The sequence below is a fragment of the Ambystoma mexicanum genome, chromosome 9 (assembly GCF_040938575.1).
Source record: "Ambystoma mexicanum isolate Mex_15411 chromosome 9, UKY_AmexF1_1, whole genome shotgun sequence".
NCBI lineage: Eukaryota > Metazoa > Chordata > Amphibia > Caudata > Ambystomatidae > Ambystoma > Ambystoma mexicanum.
The window spans coordinates 1148339667-1148359877 of NC_090931.1; positions in this window are offsets into that span (position 1 = coordinate 1148339667).

Consider the following 20211-nt stretch of genomic DNA (forward strand, 5'->3'; position numbering starts at 1 on the left):
AAGCCCAAACATGAATCCTGTTTACAAGCACTATCACTTATTTATCAATGCATTTATTTATTTCATTGTGTTTAGTTTCAATGACACCATTACAATGCTAAAATCAAGAACAAACAACTTTTCCTTAATATCATCTAACACAGCAACAATCAAATCAAATCAGAATAACAAAAACCAGACAAAAGAACACATTCAAACTCAAAACGTACATACTCCATTTAACTACACATTTCAATTAATCGTTACCACAATTCACCCGATCAGTACATCGTATAATCATCATAATGGCCTTTTTTCAAATGTCAATATTCTTAAAAATTCTAACTTTTAAAATCCTAAAACCCTAAAACTATAATCATGGTTCCAAATATAAGCCATCAACCATTACTCACTCCTCAAATCCATTTTATTCCTTAAATCCTTAAATTATTGTCCATTCTCCTTCAAGTATATTAATACCTTCTGCCACACCCTATGAAGTGCTATGTGCATTGTATTAGAAGCTGTATTTATACAGTAAACCCAAAACTCAAACAATGTTATAGATTCATAGTTGTGCATCATTTTGCCCAGGGTGCTCATATATGCAGGGGCTAACCTTGGGCATTCAGTTACAAGCTGCTTTATAGTTTCAGTACTTGACCATAGCTTGCAGATTCTGCAGAAACGATCTTCGAGGGGCAACTTCCTTTTTATCACATGAGTTGCCTGAACTGGCAACTGATTTGCACACAGTTGGAGTTGAAATGTTCACACACTTGGGACTGGGTACTTCAGTAAATATTGTTGAGGGATAATATACCTATGTGCCACATGCGCTATCTGAGGGTAATTATGTAGCTTTACCAGGGGGTCAAAGTTCTCACTCCAATCCCATCTTAAAACCCTTTTTCTGAAAGCCCTGCTTAGTGTAGTATAATGATTACATTTGTCTAAATCAGGAAATCAATGTATCATGTCACACAACTCTCTCATCAACATGGTAATGGGTCACCCACTTTCCGTGAAACTAAGAGATTGAAATGAGCATCTATGATCCCTAAAAGCCAGCGCATAGGAGATGCTTTGTCTTTTACAAAGAATGTGCCTCTGCATTTCAGCAGCTGTGTCTTTCCTCGAGAGCAAACCCAGCTCAAAACAGATATACTCTATCGAGGAAGTGCTGGGTAATCCCAGAACTGTATGCCAGAAAACACCCTCGATAATATTGAGCCATTTCATGTCTTTTAAGCCAAGTGCCTCCAAGCCATACAGCACAGACAGGCAAAACCACTGACGATACAAAACTAGTAAGCCTCCAAAGGAAAAACCTGCATATTGGTTGGGAAACTTCCAGACTAAAAATGTAATATCTTTTAGCCTTCCTTGTTTTATCCTATTTTATATCTTATATCCCGGCCCATTGTATATCTGAACTCCCAGGTACCTATAGGTATCCATATGGTCGATCGTACTGCAGGAGGTTTTTAACATTGGCCTACTTAACATTTTAAAGGATACCAACATACTTCTAGTTTTTGACAGATTTATAACTAATCCGTTTTCCTCCCGAGAGAGACCCAGTTCCTCTAACATTGCCCTCATCCAGGTATATAGTTGGTCAAAAAGACCCACGACATCGGCATAGAGAATCAATGACACTGCTGTCTGGGCAAGCCAAGGGGGACATTTAGACTAAACAGCCAGACACGCAGGTAAGTCTGCATGCATCCTTGATTTACGCCTCTGTTTTTTCTTATTGGGTTTGAGAGTGTCCCCCTGTCATTCAGACGGATCCTAGCAGTTGTGTCATAGTGCATTGCAGTAACTATCTGGACCTACCAATTTGGGCAGCCCATCTTCCTTAGTTTTGACCATAGAATATTCTGATCCACCTGGTCGAAAGCTGCTCTAAAGTCGACATAGGTGATATGTAGTGATGAACCTAGTCGGGACCTTGCACATGCTATGTGCATATCCAGTACTTTAATGTTGTACGTGGTACTAGACCCCGGTTTGGGAAGGGCAAAGAATGTTATTATGGCTGAACCAAGCTTGCAAATGGTCCAGAACACAAGAAACGAAAACCTTTTCCATGCTATCTGAAAGTGACAATAGTCAGTAATTCTCAGGAGACAACCAGTCACCAGTATGGACTGTCTCCATGATACCACCACCCCGGCCTGTCTCACATACTTTGCTAAATAAGTTTACAAGCACTCTAGACCATAGCATTGGGTCCTCTTTCAGTACTCCATTTGGCCTATGTGCCCTGGAGTTCTTCAATTTCGTAATCAAAGAACTCAAACACTCTGTGCTAAATTGCAAAGGCCACAACATTGCACCCACAGTTATAGGGGGCTTTTCTGCACACTGCTCGAACATTCTAGACTTAATGTGTGTCACCCAGGACTCCTCTGTAACTGGGTTTAACACCCTCAGAGCTGATTCACCCATTGCCAACGTTAGCACCTTCCACATGGATCTAGAGTTACCACTGCTCACAGCCTTAATCATGCATTGCCATTTTGCATTGAGTTCCTCCTACCTATTTCTTCTTTCACCCGATTTCTGTAATTGTTTTTTATTCTGTTTGCCTCAGCTAGTTTTATAGCCATTTAATAGCCATTTTTACCAATGCACCTTAGTTCTCTGTGTAGTTTCCACTTTGGCATTCGAATGACAGGGTCATAATAATTGACAACCTTTTTGTCCACAAACACCAGAAAATTACCCATGGCAATTCATGTCCTGCATGCCATTTAGGTTAACCATAAATCAAACTCATCCGCTCTTAAAAATGTGTAGCATCTATAGTGTCATCCGCCTTGGTACGCATTTCCCTACATGCCTTGCGTATATTAACCGCTGACCATTGGATGCGGTTGCCCACCTGGTTACCAATCAACATACCAGAACCATTTTCACCTTTGCCGATCCAGACAGAGATTGATAGTTTTAACCTTATCAGAGAATGATCACTGGAAACCGTATCATACACGTTCAGATCTTTTACCACCTCCATCAAAGGCGTATTGCCACACCGATAATCAAGAATGGCTTGCATTGTCCCAGATTTCCAGGTGGGTCTGCCCGAAGTATCATTCAAAGTCCTCCAGTTTATTCTTGTCATATTTCCCCTGTTATTCACCTTTTTACAGAGATAACTTTATAGCTACCCTTGATGGTTGATTCCCCACATCAAGCATTCAAATCCCGCCCCCATCAATAGAATATAATTTCCATTTTTACTAGCTCAGGTTGTCACAGTGGTATCCACATGATTAAAGATGTCAACAGTGCAGCACCTATCTGGGGGATTTTTATGTTATTTATTTTTTTGGTTTTGTATAGCGCCGATCGGCCCTGGGGCATCGTAGCACTTGTTACAGAATGCTTGTTGATTACATAGATTAGTTGCATAAAGTCTGTGCCATGCTCTTGGTCTGCTTACATAGTGGTGCAGATGTAAGAGGCAGGTTACATGTTGGTTAGACGGTTACAGTTGATCATGGTCTGAGTTCAGTTTAGGTATATTTGTAGATGCAGCGTAATTAGTTAAACAGTTTTATTTTAAGCATTTTTCTGAACACAGTATAGGATTTCTCATTTCTTAGTGCTGTAGGGAGTGCGTTCCAGTTCTTTGGGGCTAGATATTGGAAGCTGGCGCCACCCGCTTTGGATCTTTTGAAGGTAGGGATGGTGATCTGGTTGGAGAGGTGGGCTCTAATGGGTCTGGAGGAAGTGCAGAGGGTGATTCTTTCAGATAGGTAGGGGGGAGCGCTGAGTGAAAGGCATTTGTGTGTGATGGCTAGTGTTTTGAAGAGATTGCGCTCTTTGATAGGGAGCCAGTGTGCTTCTTTTCTTGCTTGAGATATGTGCTCCCTTTTGGGGATGCTGAGTGCAGCTCTAAGTGCGTTGTTTTGTGTTACTTGTAGTTTGTGTATGTTTTTGGCAGAGGTGCCCCGGACGAGTGCGTTACAGTAGTCTAGTTTGGTGCCGACAGTGGCTCTGGCAATGTTTGGTGCCGACAGTGGCTCTGGCAATGGATAGGCAGTTTTGTATTGTTAGGAAAGGTTTGACTGCGTTGATGATTTTAGTGGTGAGAGATCTAGACAAGTCTATGGCGTTCACCTGTCGGGTCATAGATAGAGAGGAGTCGAGATATACCCCTAATGTTTTGACTGCTGACGATACTGTAATAGTGATGTTGTCGACAGTGAAGGATTTGTAGAGAGGTGATAGTTTGTTAAGCATTTCTTTGGTGCCTACTACAAGGATCTCAGGGCCTCATTACACGGATGGCGGTAGGGATTTACCGTTACCGGTAATGGAATACCGGTAACGTTAAATCCCCATGCGGATCACGACCCGGCACACCGCTATTAGCGGCATCACAAATTACGGTGCCACTAATAGCGGGCAGGCCGTGTGCGCGCGACCCTCCACCCCGTAAATTACGCCATGCTGCTATTAGCACAGCATCACAAGGCCAGTGGACATGCTAATAGCGGCATGGTAAATCCACCCAAACCCCTTACCGCCATGGTGCTAATACCGGCATCGCGGAGCACCCGTTAAGAGGAATGAGCAGTGTTCCCACCTGCCACAGGTGGACACAATCAGCACAGGTGGAGGCAATGGAGACTGTGGCAGCTCAAAAGGAGCACACCACACCCCTTCCCACACCCCTTCCCACACAAAGATGGTTCCAATACTGGCAGCAGTACATGGCCTGGGGGACCTCATTGCAGCGCAGCTGCTACTACAACAGGCAGCACAAAGGAGACGCAGGAGGAGGAGGAGGAGGAGGAGGAGGGCAAGACAGGCACAGCAAGCACCACAACGGCACCTATTCATACCACAGAGGCGCCCACCAATCCCCAGGGTCAGAGCCAGTCCATGCAACCTAACCCCTGAGCAGATACACACCCTGTACCGTCTGGACAGGGTTACCATCACCAGCATCGTGGACATGATCCACGACGACATTGTGAGCCTCATAGACATCAGAACTGCCATCCCCCCGCTACTGAAGGTGGTGAGTGTGCTCCACTTTCTGGCCACAGGCACCTACCAGCATACAGTGCGACAGATGCATGGCATCTCACAACCAGTATTCACACGCACGGTGAACCAGGTACTCGATGCCCTCCTGAAGCATGCACCTGAACACATATCCATGCCACGGACTGCCCAGGAGATAGCAAACACAAAAGTTGGCTTCTATTCACTGCAGGCATCCCAAGTTGCATTGGGGCCATCGACTGTACACATGTGGAATTGGTGGTCCCACATCACAATGAAGTAGTCTACCGGAACAGGAAGCAATTCCACTCTATCAATGTCCAAATGGTATGTGACGCCAACAAGATAATCACACATTGCTGTGCCCGATTTCCAGGATCAACACATGATTCCATGGTCCTGCGGAACTCAACTCTCCCACGCTACATGGAGCGAAACCCTGGACAACGTTTGTGGCTACTCGGTGAGTAGCAGGGCAAGCACATGTCAACGTGATTGGGGGGGGGAGAGAAACATACTGCAACTGGGAGTGATTGGGGGGGGAGAGATGGGGGGGAGAGATACATACTGCAACTGGGAGTGATTGGGGGGGGAGAGATGGGGGGGAGAGATACATACTGCAACTGGGAGTGATTGGGGGGGAGACATGGGTGGGGAGAGATACATACTGCAACTGGGAGTGATTGGGGGGGAGAGACGGGGGGGGGGAGAGATACATACTGCAACTGGGTGTTGACTGTCGTCCGTAGGAGAAATGGACATACAGATGTACACCAATGTGCATCCGGGAAGGCCACGATGTACTTGGAATGAACCCACATGCAATTTGAAGCTGCACAACATCAATCCAGCAATGCGCCCTTGAATGCATGCAAAGGGATCACCCCTAGACATAGCACTGAACCACACACCTATAGCACCACTGAAGTGATGCCTCACAGCATGGCCACATTGGTGTCAGAATGACAGTACACTCGCAGTGTGGTACCAAATTTGCCTGGGACAGGGACACCTAAGACCTGGCCTCACCCAGGACATGTCAAATGCTGTTGGAGGCATTAATGTTGCATTACTACTTGCAGGGTCAACCTCCCCCTTGCACGTTGCTGCCACACAGACCATCTGCATGTATGCTGTCAATTCAGTACTTGGATCACAATGCAATGTCAATTAGTGTGATGTGAACAGGCCGCTCATGAGGTGAACAGTAACAGGACCCTGTTCATTCCCCCATACAGGTGATGCGGGCTATCCCCTGAAGACCTGGCTCCTCACACCTGTACGGAACCCACAGAACAGGCACGAGGAGGAATACAATCGTGCACATACCCGTACCCGCATCGTGATCGAGCAGACATTTGGACTTTTGAAGTCACGTTTTAGGTGCATTAGCAGGTCTGGTGGTGCTCTCCTGTATGGACATGAGAAGGTGGCCAAGATCACCATGGCATGTGTCATGCTGCACAATATGTGTATCAGACGGAATGTGCCACTGCCCCCTGACGTTGAAATAGAAGCACCTGATGAGGACGATGATGGTGATGAGGACGGAGGTGAAGGGGATGCAGGTCTTGCAAGAGGGGATGGGCAGGAGGGACGTGCTGTGAGACAGCATCTGATCAACCAAATATTCTGAGGAACATGTTTTTGTACTGTCACATGGTAATGGGGAGTCATGCACTGGTGTATGTTTACGAGCACACAATGGACCCTGTCCCCAATAAAGTACACACACACAATGAAGTTGTCCAAGCCAGTGTTTAGATCAGAAACCAGTGTATTGAGTAACATTAAGGTGTGAAAGTGCAAGTCAAAAAACATCCCCCCACCCTTCCCCCACCCCCACAACAGACCCATGACACCCTTCCCCCCCCACAACAGACCCATAACACCCTTCCCGCCACCCCCACAACAGACCCATGACACCCTTCTCCCCCCCCACAACAGACCCATAACACCCTTCCCCCCCCCTACAACAGACCCATAACACCCTTCCCACCACCCCCCACAACAGTCCCTCATGTGTTTGCCAGGTTTGCCCTGGCCTATGCACACATAGGGATCCCTATCGACCCCCTATTTTCAATTGTCCTCAGGGGGATTCAGAGGGTTGGCAGATGTGCGCCTGGTGGTGCGCGATGAGCGCCGGAGGGGGCTTGTTTGCCTCGACCCAGAAGATGAGGATGGGGCAGACTGGCCTTGTTGGGAAATGTGGCGGTCCATAGTGTCAGCCATGCGTACCAGGACCTCCCTGAGCCTCCCTATCTCATCGCACAGCCTGTTGGTGTTGGTGTCCATCCGCTCTGTGGAGTGCCTCAACACCTCCACAATGTTCTCACTGCGATTGGCAGCCTCCTCAACATGCTGCCCAACCAGCACAGACAGCTCTTGTTGGCGCTGCAGGATGGTGGTCAATTGGTGGGCAGTGCTGGGTGAGTGTGCACTTGAGCCTGTGCCCTCGGATGCATCCACCACAGCAGGTGATGGCAACATGAGGGACATGATTGCAGGGACGGTGTCCTCAACTGTGGTATCAGACGCAGGGGTGTGGAATGGCACTGGCTCTGGTGATCCAGGGGGGCTTGGGGTGTGCATCTCCATGGCGTGGTCTAGGGTGTCCTCCAGATCGGATAGGGGGGCAGTGGCGGCTGCCTCACCAGTGGAGCTTGCCGCAGCTGATGGTGGGCCCTCGGTGGCTGGCATCGCTGCGGGTGGGTTCACCACCGGTGGTGGGGCCGCAGTTGGTGGTGCAGCTATTACTGCCGTGGCAGTGGCACTCCGACGAAGTTTGGCACTCGTCTGGTGCGGCCTGCCCCCCTTGCCCCTTGATGTTGTTGGGGTATCCGCCGGCTCCTGTGCCCTTGGCCTCTTGCATGTAGCTGTTGCCTGTGTTGCATCAGCGGCATCCTCCCCATCTGTATGTGAGCCTGTCAGGGGCGAGACGGGGGATGGCATTGGTTGCGTTTCAATTTACTTAATGCAGATTACATTAATAATGCAGTTGTGGCAATTGGGACTTAGTGGTTGTGGATGCAGGTGATGTGCCAGTTCAGTGCCTCATCCATGCATGGTAGTGTTTGGGACTTGTCTGTGGTGTTGTGTGCATGTGTGTGTGTGTGTGTGGGTCTGACACAGGCATGTTGAGGGATGGATGCATGTGTGGATGTGTGTCCATGCATGAGAGGAGTCTGTGCTCGCATATGGGGGTTACAGTACATTCACATCGCATCCTGTCATGTGTACACTCACCTCCATCAGAAGTGGTTCCCACGCCGAGCTCCATGCTGCCTACTCCCTCTATTGACTCGACGGCAATCATGTTGGCGCACGTCTCCTCCCATTCCTTCATCAGGATTGGGGATCCATCTCCACCAGCACTGGCAATGCGGTGGTTCTCCGCCAGGATGCCCCTCACCCGCAGCCTGAGGTCGTCCCACCTCTTCCTGCATTCGCGCACAGTGCGCGTGCTGGTGCCCACTGCACTGACTTTGGCTGCGACCTCCTCCCAGATGGCTTTCTTCCTCAACAGGGTTGGCCGGCGCATGTCATTTGCGAAGACCACCTCAGCATTCTCCGCAAGGGTCTGTGTCAACATCACCAATTCCTCATTGGTGTATTTTTCTTTGCGCAGCCTGTCAGTCGATTTCTTGAGTGCCTTGGGCATGATGCAGGTGTCCACAATTGTTTGGCACGGCTCACGATTCAAAACAGGTCCAGGGGGCAGAGGATGGCAATGGATTGTGTTTTTAAAGATGGCCGCAGGGCTCTTTCCCGTTCCGGCGCGATGACGCTATTTCCGCTTCCGCTATTTTACGGTCACCGCTAATAACGATGACCGCTAATAGCGGTGACCGCTAATAGCGGTGACCGCAATTTGCATGTAGCGTGAGGGCGGAGGTGCTATCTGCACTTTCGACAAAGCCGGTAAGGGAATTTTTTGGGACTTTTGCGGCATGGCGGTAGGGTCATTACCGGCATGGCGCTATGCTCGTGTCCGCGTACTCGTAATGGTGCGTAATTAGCGCCCTCTTACGAGGGCGGACACGTTAATAGCGCCATGCCGCTAATATGCGGTTTTTAGCGCACAACGTGTAATGAGGCCCATAGTCTGTTTTCTGCCATCCAGGTTAGGATTGCAGTGTAAATATTAGTTAGGGTATCTGCATCTTGTTCATAGATGCCGCTGAGTGGGATTAATAACCTGTGTTTCATCAGCATAGTTGGTCTAAGCTATGTTGCGACTGTCGAGGTCATTGAATAATGGGAGGGTAAACATTTTGTAGAGAGTGGGTGCCGTGCATGAGCCTTATGGAACTACACAGTGAATGGTGGTGGGTTGGGCAGAAGCGGAGTCAGGGAACACGCTCATGAGCCTACCACTTAGGAATGAGTCAATCCATTCTGTGGCTTCCGGAGAGAAGTGGGCTGCATTTTTTAGTTGCTTACCTAAGATATCATGGTTAACCAGGTCGAAGGCTGCGGATAGGTCTAGTAAGAGTAGGAGAGCCGGTTTCCCTTTATCCATGATGTCTCTCAGTTGGATTTTTAGATCTAGTAAGGCTGATTCTGTGCCATGACCAGGGCGGAATCCAGATTGTCTTTTGCCTAGGATTTTGTTTTCTTCTAAATTGTTGAATTTGAGTGTACGCCACCTTATCCAGGATCTTAAGCAAAATGGTATGGTGGTGATGGGCCTATAGTTGGTGGCTATTTCAGGGTCTAGTGTGGGTTTCCTAAGTACTGGACGTACCCAGGCCTCTTTAAGGCAGTATGGGATGGTGTTGGTGTTAAATGAGGCATTGATAAAGGTTTTGAGGAAGGTGGCTAGAGTCTTGGTGCACTCTTTGACCAGTTTGGCAGGGCAAGCATCGCCTTTACAGTTGGAAGGTTTGATTTTTTTTACTATTTCTATTACCTCGGATGTTGTAACTTCCCTGAATGAGAATGGCTTAATTGTTTGAGGGTTTGTCTTGTTTTCAGTGCAGGGGTGGTATTAATGAGGTTAGAGAGGTTTTTGTGGTTTTCCTGGATCTTGATCTGTAGTTTTTCAATTTGACCTAGTATAACTGTTTGCACGCTCGTGCACCAGGCAGCGTCTTTGTTGATTTCTAACTATTTGGTGGCTGTGATGGAGAGTTCTCATTATATTGAGAACATTTCTTTGGATTCAGAGGTGGCATTGGTGATTCTATTGTGGTAAGATGAGGACTTGGCAGATATTATGGCTTTTTTATAGGTATTGGCAGTGGCTTTGTAGGCTGCTAGCGTGGTAACATGTGGGGCACATAGCCAGTTCTTGAAGGCTTTGCGTTTTTGTGTTCGGAGTTCTTTGCGTTAATTGGTGAACCATGTGTTTTTGTGTTTTGTTTTTTTTTTGGCTTTTTTATTTTGTAGAGGTGCAATGGTTTCAATGGCAGATTCCATGATGGAGTTGTATGTGGCTGCTAGTACCGTGTGGTAAGCGGAGGTGGGGCGAAGGAGAGGAGGTATTTCTAAGAGAGAGAGGATGTTCTCTTCGGTTAGGTTTCGAGCACTCCTGGCTAAAGCCTCGGGGATGGGAACTTTCATTGTGGTTGTGTTGGTACGTGTGGGAATAAAGAAGTGGATGAGGTGGTGGTCAGACCATGGAACAGGGGTGTTAGAGTTGACATCTGCTCGGCAGTTGTGGTCAGTTACCCAGTCAAGTGTACGACCTTTGCAGTGTGTAGGTGTGAGGTTTCTTTGCTGGAAGCCGAGTTCAGAGAGAGCTACGGCTAGGTCTTTGGGTGGTTTGTCTTTAGGGTCATTAAGGTCCAAATTACGGCGCCTAAAATGAGTATTTTAGAGAAAGTTTTGATGTTGTCACTAACAAGGTGCATAAGGTTGTTGTGGAAGTTGCCTATGGGGCCTGGCGGGCGGTAGACTAGGTGGATGGTGATTGTGTTATTGGCTGTTGTGGCTATCTTGATAGTAAGGCAGTCGGCATTTTCACCAAGGTTTGAGGCAGTTTCTCTAATGGTTAAGGTATCTTGTACTATGAAGGCTACACCTCCACCTTTAGTTGTAGATCTATATTGTATGTAGATCGAATGTCCTTGTGGGAGTGCTAAGGAGATGGCTGGTCCTGATACTTGGTGTAGCCAGGACTCTGTGATGGCCAAGATGTCTAAGTCTAGATTTGTGATGATGTCAAAGATTTCCGTGGTGTGAGCTGGGAAGGACAATGTGTGCGCATTGTAGGTGAGTGAGTTCAGATATCTTGTAGGATGTGTTAGGAGTGGGTGTGATGCTTTCTGTGGTGGTGGTGCTAGGTTGTGTGAGTTGGTGTGGGGATTCAGTGGTAATGGTAGTGTACGTGCTTGTTGTGGTGGAATTGGAGGGATGTGTGGGCAGAGGTGTGGATCTAAAGATAGCGTGAGGGGCAGTGTGCTGTGCAGTGGAGGCGGGCTTGTGAGGGATGGTGGGGGGTATGGTTAGGGGGTATGTGTGCCATGAGCGGAGCCTAAGGAGCTGGTTTCCGCTGTTGAGTGGTCTGGGGCGTGTGAGGCGTGGGGTGAAGTTGGGTTGGAAAGTGCTTGTTTTAACTGAGACAACAGAGTATGCAGGTGGTGTGGGTGTCGTCTTTGGTGGTGCTGTGTATTGTGTGTTGTGTTGTGTGAAGAGGGAGGGGAGGAATAGTGTGGGTGGAATATAAGGCATATTGGAGTGAATAGTGGTAGCCATGTTGTGAAGCATAGTGACGTGAGAGAATGAGTGAAGTTGTAGGCGTGTGTGAGCTAGGACAGCAGCGTGAGGGCAGATGGCAATTAGAACTTCCTATGAAACATTAAAGCTGCTGCAGCGGCGCAGTGTAGTGTGGAAAGCAGGTACACCTATGTTTTGTATACGGTAAATGCTGCTAAATAATAGAGCTCAAGGCAGAGTTGATTTAGCAATATAGCAATACCATGGTGCTATCAATAGGGCAAATACGATGGGAGGGAGGATCATATACATTAAATAACAGCATGCAGCGGACTTTAGCTAGAACTATGACACCTATGTCCACTACAAGCACACTTTCACTTGGATCAAGGGATGATATCAAGTAGGAGCACAACTCATTTCGACCCCACTATTAAGCCATTGTGCAGGCAACACTTTGCACCTTTTTTGCCAATATTTGATATGACACGTAACCATTGATGTGGAAGTTTGAACACATCTATGTTGCCTGCAGCATGAACACAGAACATTAAGATAAAACTGTTTGGGTGGATCCCTCAGTTAGGACGTGAGAATGGCTTCTAGTATTCAAAAAAGCTAGTATGAATTCTCACTTTTTTTTACTTTAAATACCTGACAGTAAACTCTGAAGCCAGTGCAATCCCTTAGCATTATCAAAAACCTCAGACTTTACGAGGTCCAGAGTTTGCCTGCTGATCGTGCTCCATCCATTATTGCATTGTTTGCAGTTAACACAGTCAACTGGCACCGTTGAAAAGGTGGAAACAGGCCTATCCAAATCGTAACCCAGATAGCTCAGTGATTCATGTTGTTCTCTAATCAAGGTAGCTGTTGCTGGTAATACACAGTGTACGCGCGACATTCCACGCAAACATAATTTCAGAGGTTCGATAAACTCAAAATCTCATGTCAAAATGCGTAAAGCAGGAATTTTACCAAACAGCCCAGGCAATTTGGGCCGATTTATATGTCTTTTTGTCTGTGCATCAGGTTTTTCCCTAATCAACAGAATCTGAGCATCCAAAATGCCCTGTGCATTGCACCTGGATGTAGAGCCAGCCTTAACCATGCCTGATGTTATTGGAGCCAGTTCAGCCTGGAGTATCATTGGCCTCCATTTCCCCATCAACCAGTTACTGCTGAGACATGTCGCCTGGGTTAACCACAATGGATTCAACTTCAGCATTCGGAATATCCTTCAATAACCAGCTTGCTAGCTGCCCTGACTCCTGTCATAAATACTTCCTACGGTGTGTTTGTCTTTCTTTGCTCACTTTGTCTATTAGTGCAAAGAAGTAACTTATACAATTGCAGATTTCATCGTTGAAGTGGGATCCAGTGAAATTACAGGTACTATTACATTTTTGTTGCTTCCTTCTCAATCGAGTAGGATATGTGAGCGGGGAAGAGGCAAGTGCCTGCGTATCAATCAGGACGTCCACCGCTTCCTGAGACAAAATTATAATGGGCCTCAAGTCAGCTGAATCTGCAGAGCAGCCTCTGATTGTAGCTACCGCCTTTTCGGATGCAGTTTTAAATTGGGGTTGAGAGCATAGAAAGTCAAGCTGATCACTGTGCTTCAGCATATCCGCATGAATGTTACCGCAGAGCTTCAAAAGATTTTAATTGCAAAATGGAGCACACCAAGTGAGGGAACCACTCCCACATTGGAGGAACATACTGAGTGGAATATGGTCACTTTTGTCACCTCCTCCTCGAGCAACATTTCTTGAGTTTCTGGGGAAGTAGGAGAACAATTTGATTCTGGGAATACATTCGGAGAGACAGACAAACATTGAGCCACATGATCATTTGCCACTGGAGTGTCCCCGCCCTGCTGCCAGAATGGGGGACGCTTCCATTGGGGTCTTTATCAGCAGTAGACATATGAGCAGAATTACACATAAAAAAGCATAATTTCAATAGCGCCTTATCGCCAATATCACCAAATGATTCTGATAAATCCAGGTGTAATGCCCTGCCACTTGCGTCTTCTGCTTCTGGTTCTGATGCCACTTTCACACTGGACGCTACAGTCACCTTTTCACATTTGTTAGACTTGAATTAAACTATTATTTGGCCCGCATCGTACGTGGCAGACGCGGGATTTCAACTTGGATCTTTATTCATCTTCATCATTTGTTTATTTCAGATATGCACAAAACATTCCATAAAAACAGTGCAAAATACAGAAATACATTTCAATTGTAACACAGTAAAATACACCATAAAGCATAACAGATAGCCACTAAAAAACACAGAGCCCAGATCTTTAATAGCTGTGCATGATCTCATTTCATAAGACTGTACTTAGCATTAGTTCCTACTTCTTTCGTACCCCATCCAATTGATTTTACACCCCACCACCACTCTGAGTAGCCCTTGGTTATCCATTGTTTTCCATAAATTATATGTTTGTACTCTACACGTAGCTTTGCCCTGCATGTTTTTAGCAGCAAAGCACCTTTAGGCTATACAATTGAAAATAAAAAGGCAGAACTTGCCGTAACTTGAGGTCTCAGGCTGGAAAAGGGGAAAAAAAGACTACACCCCGCCACCTGCTTTCTGCTGACAGCCGACAGCATTCGTCCAAAACACTCTTGCCAATGCATGCGTGTCGATTGTGCGTGTGCCAGTGCTTTTAAGCGATTTCCTGGGTGAGAGATGGGGAAAACTTCACCAGCCAATCGAATGAATAAATGTCTTGTCCTCAGTTGAGAAGTGTTTGCTAGTTTAAGCATGCTATTTCAAGCAATTTTCTCTGTTGAGAAGACAATTCCCTCCACAGCCGACAGGACTCATCCAAAGCAATCTTGCCAATGCGCACTCGCCGATGCGTGTGTGCCAGTGGTTTTAAGGGATTTCCGAGGTGGGAGGCGGGGAACTCTTCACCAGCCAAGCTGATGAATAAATGTCTTGTCCTCAACCAATCATGACAGTTGGGAAGCGTTGACGAGCTTAAGCATGGTATTTCAAACAATTTACTCTGTTGAGAAGACAATTCCCTCCACAGCCAACAGCACTTGCCCAAAGCACTCTTGGCGAAGCGTGTGCCTGGAAATGTGTGTACTGGTACTTTTAAGGGATTTCTGGAGTGGAAGGTGAGGAAATCTTCACCCAGCCACTTAAATGAATAAATGTCGTGTGCTCAATCCATTCACAACACTTGAGAATTGTTCATTAGTTTAAACACAGTATTTTAGGCAATTTACTCAGTTGAGAAGAAAAGTCCACAGCACTTGTCCAAAGCACTCTTGCCAATGCGCTATACACTAAAAGAGGGAATATAATACAAACCGTATCTGCTATGGGATTAATACCTACAATTGAAAATCTGGGTAGCATCACCATAATACAGATTTTCCCCAGCAATTTGGGATCTCCAGAGGCCTTAGACAATCCATATTGATATCCAGCATTTTAGATTGGAATTAGCCCAACAATCAGAGCACCATGAGTAAGTGCACATTTTTTCTCTGATGCCAATATTTGTCAATGGTTTAAGAGGAAACAAAGTGAGCTGTTTTGTTTCAAACATTATTAGAAAAACTGCTTTATCTTTTTGAATTAAACAACCAGTGTTCATTTGTTTATATATGTTGAGGAGTATTATGTTCTTTTGTTGAGAATTGTGATTTGGTTTTGTTTTTCTATATATGGATGGTTGAAGTTAATGACATGAATACATTAGTGAGACAGCAAGCAAAATATATTGTTACTTTCTGTAGATAATATGCCTGTGTTTGTTTTAAATACTGTGTAACACCGATCATGCCAAGGATTACAGATCAGTGTGAAGATAGTCTCTGATAACTAATTTCACAATGGATATATGCTGTTTCTTTAAATTAATCTGCTGCAGGTGATTTGAGAATTATTTTGTATTTTTGTATTTTTGTTCATTGATAAAATATTTGATATTTCGGAAGTGAAAAATATATTGCAGATATCGTGTTCATTTGATTATAAATTATTGATCAGTATTGATTGATGATAATTGGTGATCAAATATCTGATTTAAAATGTATAAGCAGATAGTGGATGATATAAAAATGACTCAGGATTTTGGTGCTGTTGAGATATTTTCTGCATGGACATTAGCTGACTCTGGATTTTGCATCACGGAAATTAAACATGAGAAAAGAGTGCAGGAAGTAGGAGCAAACATTTTGGAAGAACATAGTCTGATAGGGCAGTCTTTACAGAAGCCAACATAATTTCCACCAACAAAGAAGAGAGTCATGGGCTTTTGAATTGTTCAGTTGAACTATTTTTCTACCTCAAGTTGGTGTAGTGCAGACTTGCTGACAATAGGGCAACTTGCATGAATACATACAACGAGGTTGCCTAAAAGAATTCAGCAGAAGTATTATACATTCAATAAGTTTGCGATCAGTGAGGACAAGAATCACAATAATTGAATGTGGTTCTGGATTATAACCAGATGTCACTGCAAAGACACGATGGCCTTGTTGAGGCAATACAAGGCAGCATAAAAGTGTGCAGAGAAGCCATAGAATGCTGAGAAAGAGATATGTTTAATATTAATTAAACACAGTAAGTGTTTACAGACACATGAAAAGAGCATATTAAATGATTACAGTATTTACACAAATGGATTATTGGAGAACATTGGGTCTGCAAAGACTCAACTCAGAGGAAGTCAGGAAACAGCTGCCGTGCATGTGCAAACTGAATGTGATCAGTTACAACAAAATATGAAAATAATCAAACAGCAGATGTCATATTTTACACCCTTAATAGGTACACACATCAATTGGGATTGTGAGTGCATGGGTAGTGCCAATACCCTTTCCTTGAAACTTAGTATGGGCTTCCACCTCACTAGCCCAGGATCCATATTACACCATGGCTTGCTCCAGAATTAGACAGCCAAGGTACCCCGACTGTCTAATTCTCTCCCTGCCCAAAAGAGGCCTAAAGGATGTAGCCTTATCGATCTGACTTCCTCAGGCACTTCCTACAGGACCTAACAGGGTAGTCTTGTTATGCTGGCACCCTTCTCCCAATTTACATCTCTGTACCTTCTCCTCACTTCTCTTCACTTTCTTCTCTCCATTCTTCGCTGCCTCCTCTGTCTCTCTCCCCCTCTCTCTCTCTCTTTCTCTCTCTCTCTCTCTCTCCCTCTATCTCTCTCTCCCACTCTACATTACCTCCCTTGGTCTTAATGTTGCCACCCCCATATGCTGTCTCCACCAGCCCCCTTTTCTCCAATTATGTTCCATTTCCTGGCCCTACTGCTCTATTCTTCCTCTACTGCATCCACTGCCCAACTTCTCTCTCTTGGTCTTTCCTTATTTTCTTTCTCTCTCTCTCTCTCTCTCTCTCTCTCTCTCTCTCTCTTTCTCGCTCTCTGTCTTTCTCTCTTTCTCTCTCTCTCTCTCTCTCTCTCTCTCTCTCCTTCTCTCCTTTCTCTCTCTCTCTCTCTCTCTCTCTCTCTCTCCCTCTCTCTCACACTCTCTCTATTTCTCTCTCTCTCTATATATATAAATGTATATATTTATATTTTACAGGGCCTGCGGTAGCGACACTGTAGTTACGGTTAAGTTGCTCAACCTATGAGAAGAACACTTTTTGGGTGGCTTGCAACTTGGGCCCCCTTGGACGAATGCTCATGAATTGCAAAGATAGTATATGGACAGGTAAGATGGATTCTTCAAAGTTTGGTGAGGTTTCATTAAGGGGGTACAGTTATGGGGGGGGGGGGGTAAAAAAGTGTGTGTTTTCCCATAGAAACAATGGAGAAAAAGAATTCGCTCACATCTTCAGCCCAACCGCTGGATGGATTTTCACCAAATTTGGCACAGGAGCGGTGGCTTGGTTATGAAAGTGTGCTTTTGTAAATTTGGTGTAAATCCTTCTAGCAGTTCTTTTTAAAACAACCAAAAAGTAGGTAAAAATGAAATTTGTAATATATGGGTTAGGTCTGCAGACTCACTTCCCTACTCGCTCCACTGACAGGCCTACGATTGGTCCAGAAGCTGATGTGAAGTCCACAGACAATGGACGCACCCGCTGATTTGATGGTGAACAGCGTGAGGTATGTCATAATTTCTGAAATGCCTGCCATGTTGGATCCGCAGACAGTTACGGCTGACTGAGGACAGCGCAGTGGGGGAAAAGTCTGGAAATCACATCTTGAGTAATTTGGTGGTGGAAAGAGGGGCTGGGAAGGGTGGGGGAGTGGAAAAACATGATATAGGGCTATTTTTTAGGTGGAAAAAGGTCAGACAGGTGTTGTGGCTGCCTGCGGACAAGGCAGTAGTTAGCAGAAAGACAGTTGAGTTTTTTTGATGGCTGAAAGAGTGCATCAAAATGGTAGGAAAGTGGAATGAAGGTAATGTGGAGCTGTTTTTATGGAAAAAAAAGGGTTTGGAAATGCTGCTGAGTCCACAGTCAATTTCGGTGTTTATGGACATCATTTCAATTGCAGGGAGGGCAAGGGGAGTTTCATTAGTTGATGGTGTATCGTACATACTTCTTATATAGTTAATTTTATTGTGCTGGTTGTGGCCACTGGCCATGGCCACCACAGTAGTAATGTGTGTATTGTATTTATAGGTAATGTAGTCGGAGTATGGCCAGGATCACCAGAGTAGTAATATGTGTATAGTAATTGTAGGTAATGTAGCGGGAGTACAACGTGTTTTTAATACAGTGGAATGATGTAATTGAACTGTATATGGTACATATGATTGCAGAACAATTGAGGATAATGCTCATAGACTATGGGCCTCATTACAACCCTGGCGTTGGACCATGGTGCTATTAGCACCATGGTCCATGCCGGATTCCGCCATGGTGGATGGCGGATTTACCGCCCCATTCCAAGGTTGGCGGGGCGGTAAATCCCCATTCACCATGGCCCCTTCCCCATTCCCATTTTTGGCCCATAGGGCTCAATGGGAATGGGGAAGGCGCTAATTACGGCACCATAAATTACGGTGCCGTAATTAGCACCAAGGTCCCTTAGCGGGTTGGACTTTAATGCCTGCAAAAAGCAGGCATTAAAGTGTGAATCGGGCGTTAAGGGTTTAACGGCGCCGCAGCCTTTTGCGGCGCCGTTAACCCCTTAACGCCAGGGTTGTAATGAGGCCCTATATTATACTTGCTATGGTTACTTTGTTTCATAGCATTTTGAAGCTGGAATCTCTGGTTTATTTTCTGTGGAGAAACAACTGGTCAATTTGTTAAGCAGGATAGTTTAAAAGCTTTAGTTGTATGCAATTTTACATGTACATTTTTGTATACCCTTCATAAACAATACATTCTAAGTGCTATGTTTGGCACAACATTAGTGTATGTATGACACACTGCTGTTGTTTTGACATTAAATAATCATTGGGTAATTGGGAAAAGAAATCAAAACTGGATGTAAACAAACCTTATTACAATTATGGGAGTGAAAGGGTGATAGTATCTTTGTTTGAGGTATGTTGTAATTAAGAGAATGCTAGAAGTAGTTAGATACCTGTTGACATATTCTAACTACATTAGAGTTTAGAAGATGTTTTGCCGTATACGAATTGAGATGGCATATGCGAAGTGTTAGATACCTGTAGGCTAATTCTAACTAGATTGACTTTCAAAAGTACTATTGTAGTAGTATGGATGTAGTTAGATACCTGCTAGCATATTCTAACTGTTAATTGTGCTATAGTTTAGTGAAAACATTTGGGTTGAAAAATAATAAGTAGGCATTTGTTAAATTTGCTGGTAACCTATGTTTTGCAGTAACAGAGGTATTGTTACATTCAAACCAACCACTTTTTTGACATATGCAGTGTAGTGCCCTGAAGTGGTTGTGACACCAGTGTGCTAGACGATACCTACTGTTGTGGAGTATTTCTTTCCAAGAGATACTTGGCCATGTGTGAAGCCTGTAAGCTTACAGTTATTTTTGGTACAATATCCATTGTACCTTAGAAGCATTAGTATGACATATTGGCTATGTGAGTTTAGTTGTATGGTGGAACGATTATCTCAATTTAAAAAATGGTCTAATATGCCATTATTTGCATTCTGAAGAAACTGGTAAAATGGATTGGATTCAGAATTTGACATGGATACATATACAAATCGTTTATTAGAGATGTGGTCTTGTGAAACATGGTTTCAGAGAGTGCATGTATGTTTCCACGTGTATGAAATCAGAAATATTTTATTTATAAGGATGTTTTTGGTTTCCAGTACTTGTAGTGAGTACATTATGAATTCTTGTGGATCTCCCCCTGTGTGTTTATGATACATTTTACCATTCCTGCATAGTTGTCCAATTCTTGCCTTACACCTGAGACACTGTAAATGTCAGATTTTATATGTGGCATTTCTATGAAGGATGAGCATTTGCAAACTCAACTGGTCCGAGCCAGTTAAATAAATATTGTGAACAATTGATGGCAATTGAAAGAGAAGATTTGTTGTTCCATTAGCATAACAGTGTACTCCAGATGTGTTGCTGATTTTAAATGAACCAGA